Source organism: Mauremys mutica, chromosome 11 (assembly GCF_020497125.1).
Source record: "Mauremys mutica isolate MM-2020 ecotype Southern chromosome 11, ASM2049712v1, whole genome shotgun sequence".
In the NCBI taxonomy this organism is placed as follows: Eukaryota; Metazoa; Chordata; order Testudines; family Geoemydidae; genus Mauremys; species Mauremys mutica.
Window position 1 is genome coordinate 69,259,095 of NC_059082.1, and position 15,410 is coordinate 69,274,504.

Consider the following 15,410-nt stretch of genomic DNA (forward strand, 5'->3'; position numbering starts at 1 on the left):
CTGTCTGTCTGTCTGTACAGACTGAGAGGCGCCCTGCCCAATTATGAAATTCAAAACCATGTGAAAAATCAGGCTGGACTAAATTACTTCAGACCCAGAGAAAGTTTTCTCTGTCTCCTGCAGTGCCTTGCCTACTTGGAAGAGGTCACAAGGAAATCCCATAGTCACTGGAACAGCAAACTGTACCTTTCCCAGCAAATTCCTATTCATTGTACCCAACATAACCTTCCCGTTTAACAGACTAGGATCTGGCACCCTTCCTTATCTTGGGATCTAAGAGTTTTGTTAGGAGTTCAGCTGGAATTGGGGATGGGTGGGAAAACAAAGTTATATGGGTCAAATCTGAGGCTCTAATGTGGACCTTTGAGACTCCTAAGGGAGCTCAGAGTGGAGGCTTTTGAAGAAAGGGAGAGGGATTAGATCTCGGCCCTTATTTCCCTTGTCCCAGAGGTCAGTAATGCCTAAATAGTCAGGGTAGCACTGTCTAGTGCTAGTGGAGGAATCTTTTGGAGGAATCTTGCCTGTGTCATGAGATACTCAGCTTCCAGCATTTCATCTCCAGCTCTATTTTTTCTCTTTCCTTCTGAGAATTTGGGTCTCTCTGCTGGGTATATTTTCCTCCAAAGAGAAAGCCAGCTCACATAAGGGACAGTTAGGATGGATAGTGGGCCTTCAGACCCTAAAACCCATCAGAGCAGGGAGTTAGAAGTCAGCAGAGTGGAGTGACCTGCCAGAAATCCAGGAAACAACAAAGTGATAGTTGGCCCCAGGTAGCTAGCTCACTAGCGCTGCCAGCTGGACACGTCTGGAATAAACTCACTGACTCAAGCTTTGGAACATGAGTAGCTTTTCTCTGATGAGTTTTTATTAATGATTTTTGTCTTATAGGGAAATAAGGACAGTGTACCTTTAAAAAGGTGGTTTCTGGGATCTACCTAAGGTATTAAAATCCCCAGTAATGGCCAATGAAATTACATCATCTAGAGAACACATGTGTGAGGAGGGCCCAAAAAGCCTCTGGAAGGGGCTTGACCCAGCTGACTCAAGGAGTAGGTAAACTTGATTAGAAAATCTTAAGCACTGTAAGGAATTGTTTAGTTTGTTACTGTTCATTTAATTTATTATACTGGACAAAATAGCTTGTTTTAAGAAGATTGCTCCTAATAGTGAAGGACACCTGGATGTGTATAAACAGTACCAGTGCACTACCTTTTAACAGTAGAAGGAAAGAAAAAATGACTAAACTCTAGTGAATTATCTTGACTCCAGAATTGTTCTAAATTAACCTGGACACTGAAAAGTATTCAGGGATAGCTGCAAACTTTTGTCTTTGAAACCTTTTTGTACGTTTGTATAGCAGCAACAACCCCACAGACTGTATTTTTAAATATTAATCTGATGTAACAACTTCCTTCTTGTTCAGCTGTGCGTTTATAAAGAATGTCTAGTATTTTATAGGCACTAGCAAATGCTTGTGATCACTGTCTCAGAAAGGGTGTACTGTACCTGATCTATTTATGCTTTTATCAGGGTTCCTTCCCCACTCTGAACTCTAGGGTACAGATGTGGGGACTCGCATGAAAGCCCCCTAAGCTTATTTCTACCAGCTTAGGTTAAAACTGGTACGCTGCCACCACCAAATGATTTAACAAGAAACAGGGACAGGACCACTTGGAGTTCCTCTTCCCCCAAAATATCCCCTCCCCCAAGCCTCCCTGGGTCTTTGGACAATGGAAAACTCAGTCCGGTTCTTAAAAGAAGGATTTTATTAAAAAGAAAATGTAAAAATCATCTCTGTAAAATCAGGATGGAAAATAACTTTACAGGGTAATCAGATTCAAAGAGCCCAGAGGAACCCCCTCTAGCCTTAATTTCAAAGTTACAACAAAACAGGGATAAACCTCCCTCTAGCAAAGGTAAGATTCACAAGTTGCTAGAGGGAGGTTTATCCCTGTTTTGTTGTAACTTGCCTGGCTGTTACTTACAAGTTTGAAATATGAGAGACTTGTTCAGAAAGAAATGGAAAACATGGATTGATGTCCGGTCCCTCTTAGTCCTAAGAGCGAACACCACCAAAAAAGAGCACAAACAAAAGCCTTTCCCCCGCTCCCCAAGATTTGAAAGTATCTTGTCCCCTTATTAGTCCTTTGGGTCAGGAGTCAGCCAGGTTACCTGAGCTTCTTAACCCTTTACAGATAAAAGGATTTTGGTGCCTCTGGCCAGGAGGGATTTTATAGTATTGTATACAGGAGGGTTGTTACCCTTCCCTTTATAGTTATGACAGCTTTCATGACTGCAAAGAAGCAGATAGTATAAACATGAAACTAAGAATAGGCCAAACAGATTTTTAATGTTTTCAGTGTATTGATCTTAGGTTTTGTAAAACTTATTCTTGCAAACCCCAAATTCTAGGTCAAATTTTATCAAGCAATGAGTCCTTAATTCTGCAATTTACTCTGATCAGGTGGACCCTTTAAAGTATTCTCCTGCAGAGTTACAATGGAAACAGTGCAGCATTGGGTTTAAATAAAAGTATCTGTGAAACTGAGTAAAAACTTTATAAAACAGACGTGAGACAGTTTTTCTGTCTCCGTTGATGGAATGGTACAAGGAAACAAACCTTGAAAATAATATTTGATCTTTTAGCTTTAATATAAACTAGAGTTGGTAGCAGAGGTAAGGAAATGTTTATATTATATTTGACCTGAAAGTTTTCCTTTAATCCTGTGCTCAGCTTTGCACAGAGGACTTATTTTCTGGAATACTTCATAATTAGATTTATGAAAGTTACCTGGAAGAGGAAAAGAAAAATACTGTATATTAATTTAAAGTAAAATGAAACTTGTGCTAAATCCTGCCATATCATTTGTGAAAGAGATTCTAGTCAGAGAATTTCTAATTGTACTGACTGCATTCTAATAGCTAAACATACCTTTCTGATTGACTCTCTGTAGCAAACATGAGTGAGTTACCACGGGGTAATGCTCTAGGCTTTCAGGATGATGAGGTGGTAATGAATCACAGATGGAAAGAGAAACTTCATAGATCTTCCACTTGTGATTGGTTACCTCAGCAGTACCAAATACATGTTTTCAAATTACTTTATGAACACTAACTAATCTTCAAGCTACTCTATGAAGTAGATAAGGCAATCAGTTTTCCCCATGTCTAAAATGGGGATAACAGATAGAGATGTTGACTCGGCTAGGTGAAAAAGTGTGTGGACATCCTAATGTAGTCAAAGCAAGTTGTAGCTTTAACACGTTACCTGGTTGAGAGAAACGTGTTAATGCCTCTGCCCTAGGAAAAAGAGTGTATTTTAAGTGGCCCAAGGCCTCCAAATGACTATCAGAGCTGAGCTTCTGACTAGATTTCACAAAGGGCAGTTTTCTTCCTCCTCTTGGAGCTTTTTAAAGTGCATTGCACACGTATGTGTTTTCACAGATGGAAACTTCTGGATGGAAACAACTCTTTGTGTGTGTAAGTACAACAGCGTGGCTCTTTGGCCCCCTCTTGTGGTAGGGTAGTAAACTTCTGAGAATCTGCCTAGTGGTTCTGAGCTAACAAAGCTGCATTGTAGCTTAAGTGAGGCTCCTGCATTGAGATCTTGAGATCCTGGGTTTGATTCCTGCTGTTGACAGCACATCACCTTTTAGATGTTGAACTGTGGATAATCTCCAATCCATTTCAGGAAGTTTGAGATCACATAGAATGAAGCTTCTTATTGGTATTGTTGAAAAATGGTTTCACTGCTATTGCCCAGCTCTTGTCCTAACTCCACAGTATGTACACTAGAGGCTACTTGTGCCATAGTTACCTAATAATTCACTTTTACTGTGGTAGTGGCTAGGAACCAAACAAGAATTAATGCCCATTGTGCTACGAATTGAGCAAACATAGAATAAGACATGGTACCCGCCCTGAAGAGCCTACAGTCTAATAATGATACTACCAATTATATCTTTATCATAAAGAATTTCTTTCTATACATATTACTTTTCTTAGCACTAAGAACAATTTCCTGAATGGAAGAAACAGTGCAACTGCTAATTTAAAACACCATCCTTCTGAACTTCCCAGAAAAGCATAACTTTCCACATGACACAAAATTATCAGGTTAATGCCCCGCTAAAATCATTCTTTAAATTATAGAGTTGGTTGAAAAGGAACACATTTTAGTGGAAAATTGTCCCTTTTTATTGGAAAATGTAGAAATTTTAAATGTTTTGTCCAGCTCTATACAATTATCACAGCAGCCTTAGAATCATAGAATATCAGGGTTGGAAGGGACCTCAGGAGGTCATCTAGTCCCACCCCCTGCTCAGAGCAGGACCAATCCCCAGACAGGATTCTGCCAGGTGGGGCTATAGGAGAAAAGCCATGCATCTGAAATCACTTTAAATGGTACTCCATGGATTCGTAGGCTCCAAAAGCAGAGGTGTTCTCACTTTTTCCACATTATTGGTACGACACACTTTTCCCCAATGGCTCAAGTAAAGAGGAGTTTGAATGACTGCTGACCATAGACTCTCCTGTTGCAGTGTGCTTTGTCATCACAGGGCTGAATCTCCATCCAGCAGCAGCCACCAGATTGCAGGGGACATTCTTTCTCTGGTGGTTCTTTCACAATACAACACTGAAAAAAAATCAAATTCTTTCAAGTGAACTTCTCAACATAGGTCAGTCCTTCACCCTTTTTTCATTCAGTCCCACTACTCCCTTGCTTTAGCGTGTAGTTTGTTCAGCGTGAGAGCAGTTCCTAATTTGGTGGTACAACATAGCTACAGGCTAGTGCTTTACAATCATACTAAGAATGTGACCTTAAGAAAGGTGTATTTTTATGGCATAACTCTAAAATTTTATTTAAAAACAGTATATGTAATAAGCGCATCTAATGCAACATAAACATACCTTAGCCATCTCAGAAGCTTGTAAAAGCACCAACAGGTTGGTAACCAGCCAAAATAAACCTCTGCCATCAGAACAAAGCCTCAGGAGCCCTTTAGAACTGCATGTCACATAATTTATCATGTATGTCAGGCAACCCTGTACTGACTATTCAAGGTTGCTAGTTATTCTTTCATCCAAATATTTATAGAAGTCACAGTTTTCCAGTTGAGCAAAGAGCTTAACTCTTCCTTAGACTTTCAAAAGGTACTTGTAAAAATTCTCCCTGTCCTCTTGTTAAAAGGGTACCTCATGCCATGCTAACAAAAAGATCTAATGGCTAGGATAATATACATACTTAATAATAGAATGTTTAAGAACAGAGACAGTGTCGTCTAGTGGATAGGACACTGAACATGGTTCAGGGAACCTGGGTTCTATTCCTGGCTCTGTTTCTGACTTTGGACAAGTTGTTTCCACTTTCTCTACCTTTTGTGTCTATTTTGACTGTAAGCTCTTTGGGGGTAGGGTCTGTTTCACGGTGTGTGTGTACAGTCCTAGCTCACTGCAGCCCTGATCTCAGCTGAGCCTCTAGCACTGCCATTATACAAATAATATGAAGAACAGAACCAGCACTAAATTCTACAGGTAGGAGCCATTATTCCAAAGTAACTTTGCTGTCTGTATCTGAGTAAGCTAGAGTCTTGCAGTCAAATGTTATTGGATCATTCATTTCAAGTAAAATATGTATTTTATTCTAATTCTTTATTGAATGCTTTCAGACTCATTAATGTTCAAATGTATTTATATTAACAAACAGAATTGAATCAAATACAAGTAGCTGATGCATCATAAAAGGTGTATTAAATAAACTGACCTGTAATTTTAATCTGTTTAGAAACATAACGTTTTCAAATCCTTGGCAGCTTAGATGAAAAGTTTTTTTGATGTTAATAATATTTTAAAAAAAAACAGCTAAAGAAGACACCTCTCAACCTACTTTGCCCCACTTCTCAGAGTTTACATTTGTGGATTTGAGTCTTAAAGGAAGAAAGGGGAAAATTTGCCCTCATTGTCTTATTTAGCTCAGCCATCCAAATGACTACCCTGTTATAATGCACTTGTATATGGCAGAAGGCAGAATTTATTAAGCTGACTCTTTTGGGTCCTGATCTTACTCTAAGGTTACCAACTTTTTAACTGCACCCCTGCCCTACCCCTTCCCCGAGGCCCCATCCCTGCACTGAGGTCCTGCCCCCTGCTCACTCCATCCCCCGTCCCTCTGTTGCTTGCTTATTTTCACAGGCTGGGGTAGGGGCTTGAGATGCAAGAGTGGGTGAAGGCTTCAGCATGGGCCAGGGATGAGGGATTTGGGGGCAGGAGCGGGCTCAGGGCTGCAGGTTGTGGTGCAGTAGGGGTTTCAGGGTGCCAGATCTGGGTGACACTCACCTCGGGTGGCTCCTCGCAAGTGGGAACATATCCCTTGGATCCTAGGTGGAGGCATGGCCAGGTGGCTCTGTGCGCTGCCTCCACCTGCAGGCACTGCCCCCGCAGCTCCATTGGTCACAGTTCCCAGCCAATGGGAGCCGCGGAGCCAGAACTTGGGTCAGGGCAGGGGCAGTGCATGGAGCCCCCCTGCTGTTCCTACATCTAGGAGCAGCAGGGACATGTTGCTGCTTCCAGGGAGCCATGCAAAGCCAAGTAGGGAGTCTGCCAGCCCCATGACAACTGGATTTTTAATGGCCTGGTCAGCAGCACTGACTGGAGCCTCCAAGGTTCCTTTCCGACCCGGCGTTCTGGTAAAAAACTGGACACCTGGCAACCCTAAGACTCACTCCCATTTAAGTCAGTGGCAATGCTCCTGTTGATGTCAGTGGGTGAGGAATGGTGGATAGAACACATTCATGAGCAGACAGAACTTGAATGAAGAGACAATTCAATCTGTTTGGATTATAAATTTTTCAAGGCAATAACTAATTCTGCACTTTTTTGTAAAGCCCGTAGGACTTGAATGACCTATTTTTGTGCCTGTCGTGCTATCTTTTTGCCATGCGTACAGAAATGTTTTTCAGAACTTCTGGGTTCTTTTCCTAACTCTGATCCAGACTCACTCTATGATCTTTGGGCATACAGTGTTCAGTAAAGTTACACAAGTGTGTAAGTCTTTGCAGTTTAGTAATGAGTTAATGGCATTCTTAAGAGAGATTTAAAAGGAAGAGAGAAAATAAGTCATAGCAGGGGGAGAATTGTACTATTATCCCCAACCTGCAGTGAGCTGCTTTCAGGCACAGCTGCATCCCTGCAGCATGGGGCCTCTGTTTAGCTAAACTTAATCAGTTTTTTAATTGAATACTATGGAAAGCACCCTGGGAACAGGCACCTAACAGAAGCACTTTTTTGTATAATGTTATACATCAAACTATATGAATATGTTTCAGAAGTCTCCATGAAATACAGAACATACTTGGCATCGAGCATTGGCCCTTCAGCTACAGAATCAGCCAGCACACCTTCAGACGGTGAGAAAAGAGAACCCCACCACTGCAGAAAACAAAATACAGCCAAGGTAAACCCCAGCGCCAAGCATTACAAAGTGGGCCCAGCACCAAGACTCAGAGGCCTGGTCTTCAGGATAAAGGATGTGTTCGAACATGTGTTAACATGTGTGTTTGGAAGTGGCACCTGCACCAGGTCTTTCCCCTCTGTTGCACTGCAGAGTTTAGTTTCACTTTCCCTGGCCCCAGGAGGCAGCTGCGCCCGGCCCCAAGTGCGGCACATTGGAGGGTGAAGCTCACCTGAGCTCAGGACCACGTCCGGCCTCCCCCAACGGCTCCGTCCCTCAGCCACGCTGGTCGCCGCGCCCGGCCGGCTGTCTCCTCCTTGCTCCACCGCAGGCTCCCACTGACCGTCCTGCACAGCGCCCCTCGCTGCGGGGGTGGGTTTGTTATGGAGGCCTCGCTCCCCTCCCTGCCCCGCTCAGCTGACTCCCCTGATGCTGGATACCGCTTTTTGGCACCCCCAAATCTTGATGCCCTAGGCAGCCACCTAGTTTGCCTAGTGGTTACACTGGCCTGGGTCAGGGGCTTGCTCCACTCCGCCGCTCCAGCCAGGGAGTGGGGTCAGGGGCTTGCCCCACCCTGCATGGCTCCCAGAAGCAGTGGCATGTCCCCCCTCTGGCTCCTACATGTAGGGGCAGCCAAGGGGCTCTGCATGCTGCCCCCGTCCCAAGTGCCACCCCTGCAGCTCCCATTGGCAGGAACTGCAGCCAATGAGAGCTGCAGGGGCAGTGCCTGCAGACAGGGCAGCACACAGAGCTGCCTGGCCATGGCTCCAAGTAGGAGCTGGACGGGGACATGCGGCTGTTTCTGGGAGCTGCTTGAGGTAAGTGCTGCCTGGAGCCTGCACCCCTGCACCCCCTCCTCCACCCCAGCCCCCTGCCCCAGCCGTGATCCCCGTCCCACCCTCTGAACCCCTCGGTCCCAGTCTTCGAAGTACCTTCCTGCACCCCCAACCTCTCATCTCCAGCCCCACCCTAGAGCCCACACCCCCAGCGGGAGCCCTCACCCCTCCCGCACCCCAGCCCCCAATTCTGTGAGCATTCACGGCCTGTCATACAATTTTCACACCCAGATGTGGCCCTCGGGCCAAAAAGTTTGCCCACCCTGGTCTAGCCCCAGACTACAGACCCGGCCGCCCCCCTGCAAGGTGCCCACCCAGCACGTGGGCACTTACATGTTAAACAGCCACAGTGCCGTCCACACTAGGGTTCCAGCCCGTGTTAGAATTCCCCCTTTCCCCCGCTAAGCTCGCTTTTGGGGGGTTACTGATCGCGCCCTAACCCTGGCCCTGGGCGAGCAGCACAAGTCCCCGCGGCAGGAGCCTCAGCCAGGGCGCCCGGCTGCAGAGCGCAGCCACCCACCCGAGGGCAGCTTCGGGTGTCCCGAGCAAAGCGCCCGCCTGCTCTGAACGCCGCCCGGCGGCCAGCGGAGCGATTCACTCCCCTCCCCCGGGAGGTGCGAGCGGCCAGCGAGTCCTGCTGGATTTCCGGGAGTAGCGGCTCTGCTGGTGCGGGAGAAGCGCGCTCCGCTCTGCTCTGCCAGCCGGGGGGCTCGGATCCCCGCTGTGACTGGGCCGGCGGCGGCTCCATCCCGCCCTCTGCGCGGTGCAGGGCTGCAGCCCGGAGAGCGGGTCCCAGCCCACCTCCTGGGTAAGTTACAGAGGCTTCTCTCTGCCTCTCTCCTCCGCGCTCTTCCCCCAACGCCCCTCAGCTTACTCCGGCGGGGCATCCCCTCTGTGGATAGGTGGCGGCAGCAGAGTTTGGCTCTGACCTTCCTGTCTCCGGGAAGGAGACCCGCTCTAGAACTCTTGGCCGAAAGCTCGGTCCAAGCTGTTAACTTGAGACTCTGTCATTCCAGTTCGTGCCACACCAAGGCAACCATCTAAACGCTGCTTTGCTAAACTTTGGACCTGTTGACCCATGAGGAAGTGAAAGGAATAAATTGGGTTGATGGGGAAAGTTCTGACCACCAGTGATAAGGAAATTTTATTGAATTAGAGCAGGTTTATAGCTGTTGCCAGCAACAATCAGTAAAGTTTACCCGGCTCTCAAGACCATGCAGGGATCTGAGGGCTCTGGTTGTTGTGGATAGGTGATTTCTGTTGCTATTTTCAGTGGTTTAGAAGTTCATTATATTTTACACACTCTCTCTCCCTCTCTATATGTCTAGAGAGGGAGGGAGAGCAGAAAGTTAGAGGTCAATGTACACCAGGATATTTTACAAGTCAAATATGGAGTAGTACTGAGCTTCATATGAAAATGTACGTAAGTGCTATAAAGTTCATTCTCTAGCTCACAGCAAGATGTAAACACATGCAAAATATTATAAAAAAATTGGATGAAGGCCTCCATGAAACAGGTAGGACAGATTATCTGAATGTTAAATTTAAAAAGCTAACACTGGCTTCTAAACCTTGATATTAACTTAGATGGACCAAAAAAACCTCTGTATCCTATACGCTCAGTGAAATGTTCTGCCTTTTTTAGACTAGGAGCTAACATGGAAATGTAGATCCATGCTGGTGCTGTTGGTAGCCTGCTATACAGGAGGTCAGACTAGATCAGGGGTTCTCAAACTTCATTCCACTGCGACCCCCTTCTGACAATAAAAATTACTACACGACTCTGGGAAGGGGGACTGAAGCCCGATCCCCACTGCCATGAGCGGGAGGGCAAAGGCTGAAGCCTGAGCCCTGTTGCCTGGGGCGGAGGGCAAAGCCAGGAGGGTGGCAGGGCTTGGACTTTGGTTTCAGCCCCAGGCTCCACAAGTCTAACACCAGCCCCGGCGACCCTATTAAAATGGGGTCATGGCCCACAGTTTAAGAACTACTGGACTAGATGATCATCTGGTGATCCCTTCTGGCCTTAAACTCTATGATTCTATTAACGACACAAAAGGTCTCCAGGGCAATGACTCCACTGAGGTTTGATCCTGCTTGTATTGGAGTCAGTGGCAAGACTTCAGTTGGAGCAGGACTGGGTCCTTGCTGAATAAGCTGCAGCAATTTTCCTCCCCACTCTAGATGTTAACTCCTGTGCATTCATTTTTAAATAATCGCTCCTTGCCAGAGGATGTTGTAAAGGACAAGACTGTAACAGGTTTCAAAAAAGAACTCAATACATTCATGAAGGGTAGGTCCATCAATGGCTATTGGCCAGGATAGGCAGGGATGGTGTCCCTGGCCTCTGTTTGCCAGAAGCTGGGAATGGGCGACAGGGGCTGAATCACTTGATGATTATTTGTTCTGTTCATTCCCTCTGGGGCACCTGCTATTGGCCACTGTTGGAAGACAGGATACTGGGCTAGCTGGACCTTTGGTCTGACCCAGTATGTTCTTAAGGGACAGAGTCTGATACCCTTACTGCAGAATAGTAGCAGTTGACTTCAGTTAGTTCCCCTGACTTCAGTGGGACTACTTGTAGAGTGAGGTACCATTCAACGGGTACAGAAATCTAGCCCCTAGTTACAGGTTAATGTAGAGCAGTGTTTCTCATCTGGTGGGTTGCAACCTCCCCCCAGGAGGTCAGAAGGCACTGAGTTTTATTACAGTAGATAGCAAAGAATATCTTGCTCTTACACACTCTTTACCCTTCAAGGTCAGATACTCTCTACCAGCCTCACACACGTACAAAAATTAGGTAGGCTTCTGATTATCAGTGATATTTTTTAAAAAGGTATGTTTTACTTTTGCTTTAATAGTAAATATAAGGGGAGTGTGCAATTTGTTGACTTTGAATAAGGGGTCACCGACCAGAGAAGGCTGAGAAACACGTAAGTAGAGGATCCAATCAAAACACTCAGACTTTGGTGCAAACGCTTTGACTGCTTTAGTCTGAGAGACCTTGATTCACTGGAATAGCACCTGTTCATTTGCCAAAGTTGGTTAGCCACTGCAGCCCTGTAGTTTGACAATGACATATTTGTTACTGCAATGTGAACATCCTATACAGTGCAGTCTGACTTAATTTGTACAGACACTTATCCTTTGCCCAGAAAGGGATTGTTAATCAAATTACCCTTGGTAGTATGATATTACAGTTACTGTACTGGACCTACAGAGCTAAAAGCACAAGCAGCTACATAGCTCAAGGTGGAACTAAGGGCTAGTCTACACTTACCTGCTGGGTCGACGCGGTGAGTTCGATTTCTCGGAGTTCGAACTATCGCGTCTAATCTGGACGCGATAGTTCGAACTCCCCACGCGCTCCGGTCGACTCCGGTACTCCACCACTGCAAACGGCGGTGGCGGAGTCGACCTTGGAGCCGCGGACTTCGATCCCACGGCGTCTGGACGGGTAAGTAGTTCGAACTAGGGTACTTCGAGTTCAGCTACGCTAATCACACAGCTGAACTTGCGTACCCTAGTTCGACCCCCGCCCTTAGTGTAGACCTGCCCTTAGTCTTTCTAGCTGGGGCTGTAACAGATTTGTATCCTCTGTGGACTGGGTGCAGAGGGGGATGGGTAATGCACTCACCAATGTGTTACACTGTATTTTCAGTACTCATGTCTCCTTTTAAAACGCAATTACATTTTGTTGTCTGAGAAACTGGATACAAGGAAGTGGACAGAAATAGCTGACAAGTGGATAGTTTCTGTTACAAAACGGTTTTCTATGTACTGAAATCACTTCTGAACTCATTCATTACAACATATTGGGTGTGTGTGTGTGTTTCCTCCCCACTGGAGTCTGATGTTTTAATTTTGAAAATAAATTAACTCCCAGAGGTAGCCACACAGTAGTGAGGTTAAATCATTCTATAAAGGACCTTGGGAAAGGTATCTTTTGAAGCTTGAAGGCAGTAAATGTCTTTACCATTCTTATCAAATTATAACTTCTTTAATTTACATTGGTCTTTTCAATTGGACTAGATGATGAGGCTCTTGAAACGGATACATCTCATTAAATTATAATCTGAAACTGGCAACAAAATTGGTTAGGCTTACCTTACCAGTGCAGAATAAAGAAGCTGATGCAAAACAAAAGGAACCATTCTATTAAAATTAAACATACAATAGTTAAGACTTTTTACCATATTGTTGTACTATGATGTGTCTTTCCGTGTATAGTTCTCATTCCAAACTTTCATTTTCTTTTGTCCAAACCCAGTTTCTTCTAAGAACAGTATTCTGTTGACTGTAGCTGTCAGTGCTGGCTAGTGGAAAGTAGGAGTTGCAAGATTACTATTTATTTTTAAATGCAGACTCAGTTCTGTTCTGCTTCATAGCTTGCATCAGTGCATAGTTTGGAACAGACTCTTACTTGCATGTGATCCTAGATATAACCGTGATGAGTGCCTTGGAAATAATCATAGCTGGTTTGATCTAATTATGGGCTGGATAAAGTCTTTTGAGTTCTGTAAGTAGGGGCACAGCACAAGATTCAACTGATCTTCCTTCTGATTCTTTAGCAGAAATCGCTCTCCTCGCAGGATTCACAATTTCTTACTCATACAAATCTCTTTTCCTGTCTGATGCATCACCCTACCTTTCAGTTTGGCTATTTCTAATGTTAATAGTTATAACATTTTAGGACCCCTTTTTCCCCAATCAGAGGAAGTTGGCACGGAATGGTGTAGCCTTTTATTTTATTTAAAGTGAATTCTGTAATGTGGTGTTACACTGCTGTGGGTTTGGCTCTGGCGGCTACAGTTTCAAGCTTAACAGAGTGAAAGTCACCTCTGCTACTTTCTTTAGAGTGAGTCTCTAGGAGCACACATGCATTCACCAGTACAAAGTCTAGTCTATTTTACGTTTTATTAAAGTTACTATGAAAATTATGATTACCCAAGCATATAGAAATTCTATACAGACCTATGCACAAGTTGCAAATATAGTTATACTCACATCCTTAACAATAGTGTTAGGGTCTGATGGGTCTCCCATGGCTTGATCATCAGTAGAGGGAGGGTTCCTGCTGGAGTCTCCCATAGGGAGCTCAGTTTTCCTGTTCTGGGCATCCCCTTTTTACAATATGATTCTGGCTATACCTACATTCTGCGCATGTCCATAGAAGTGTCAACCCTTTTTTCTCTTATCGGTTTGTGTCCCCTAGAAACTTAAGAGACCTCAATTTTCTATAAGCTGTGTAAGTTCCCTTTGTTTTCATTAGCACTGACACAACCTGTATCCTGTGGTTAAGACACATGCCTAAGACAGATGCGCCTTTAAACTATTTTTATGATGTAATATTAATCTTCTGGGTAATTTTGTGCAATATTACCACTTGGTACTTCTTTTCCCATAATCTTAAAGCATCGGATTATTTTCTGGTCACTTATGTCATCATTTCTTGTTTCCAAAGCCTAACATAGCTAAGCTAAAGTCTTGCAGGCATCAACCTACAGGTTCTTGGATTTCAGCTTGTCTTACTCATGTTTAATACTTGGTTCCACTCAATGCTGATCAATCATATTCTTTTATAATCCTACAAATTCATTCTACTTAACATACAATGAATATATATGATAACATCACACAATAAATAGATAATAAACTAAAATAATTGGCTACAATGGGTTGAGTTTTTTGTAGATGCCTTATGCAATAGAATCTCAGAGTTACGAACACCTCAGAAATGGAGGTTGTTCGTAACTCTGAAATGTTTGCAACTCTGAACAAAACATTATGGTGGTTCTTTCAAAAGTTTACAACATTACATTGACTTAATACAGCTTTGAAACTTTAGTATGCAAAAGAAAAATGATGCTTTTAACCATCTTAATTTAAATGAAACAAGCACAGAAACAGTTTCCTTACCTTGTCAAATTTTTTTAAATTATTTTTTCAGTAGTTTACATTTAACACAGTACTATGCTGTATTTGCTTTTTTGTTTGGTCTCTGCTGCTGCTTCATTGCGTACTTCTAGTTCCAAATGAGGTGTGTGGTTGACTGGTCAGGTCATACTCTGGTGTTCGTAACTCTGAGGTTCTCCTGGAGTTTCTTTTAAAGACATTAGGGAAGAAAAATAGCAGGTGTCACATGCTGGGGTCTACAGAGGATAATAGTCAGAACTGGTTTAGTGGAGTTATTCCTTTGGCTTAAGTCACAGAGGCCTGTGTCTTGATGCTGAAGGTCCCAGGCATCTCCTGAAAAATCATTCTGTTCCCATCAAATCAGTAAACATAAATATACAGTAGTAATGTTTAATAAAAGCAAAAACTAATGGGTTGCATGGACTCTGCTCTTGATCAAAGTATACCAAAAATTTGATATTTGCATACAGAGAAGTTACTTTTCAATGCCATTCTGTTATATTGATACTGAGGATATTACTACGCAATGCAGGGCAAAGTAAGCATGGCATAGCGTGGCAGCTAGCCAGAGTTGAAAATGGAAGAAGGGGATAAACAGTCCACAGTATAGGGGCGGATAACCATTTTACTGTCAATCCTCAGTCAGTAATGGAGTATGGAATAGACCTTAGCTCTGGACATGAAGAGGAAAAAGCACATGCATTCCAGTGCTTTGCAAAATCTTCAAGAGTTACTGCAAGAACCTCAAAATTGGGTAGTGTCATGCTACTATCATGCTGCATTGGGTTCTAGTCTGGTGCGTTGGAATAGATCATATGGTATGAATTTGATTAGCTGGGCCTGTCTCATGTCATGTGACCAAAGAATCAGGCCATCTCAGTAGGAGCCCTTGCTAGCTGATTGCTCAGGGAGGTGGTGTTGTGGTTGAGCTGTGATCCAGTGGCCTTCTGTAATTGCCCCAGTTTAGGCCTGGTGATGCAAGGTGCAGCACCCTTGGGCTATTGGGTCCTTTCCAGAGAGCACCCAACTCTGCAAACCCCATTTGAATCAAATTTGGAAAATGTCCACATATCTGGAGTGGCTGAAGTATGAGTTATGACAGTGCCTTAAAAACACACGTGTGCATATGTGCACACATCCTTGTGGAATGGCAAGGAAAGGACCATGCTACTGTAGATTTTCAAATTCAATATTACAATGATGGTTAACTC

General features: G+C 44.1%; 1 protein-coding gene across 7 annotated transcripts in view; it reads left to right on the forward strand.

The window, feature by feature from the left end:
- Window positions 1-985: 985 nt before the first annotated feature.
- Window positions 986-15,410, forward strand: part of TMC5 (transmembrane channel like 5) — a 52,932-nt gene continuing 38,507 nt past the window's right edge. Inside the window, exons 1-2 of one of the 7 annotated variants that reach the window (XM_044980519.1) lie at window positions 986-1,049; window positions 7,326-7,453. The gene's annotated coding sequence lies outside the window, so the exon portion shown is untranslated. The other 6 variants (XM_044980518.1, XM_044980516.1, XM_044980523.1 and 3 more) reach the window with 6 other exon arrangements.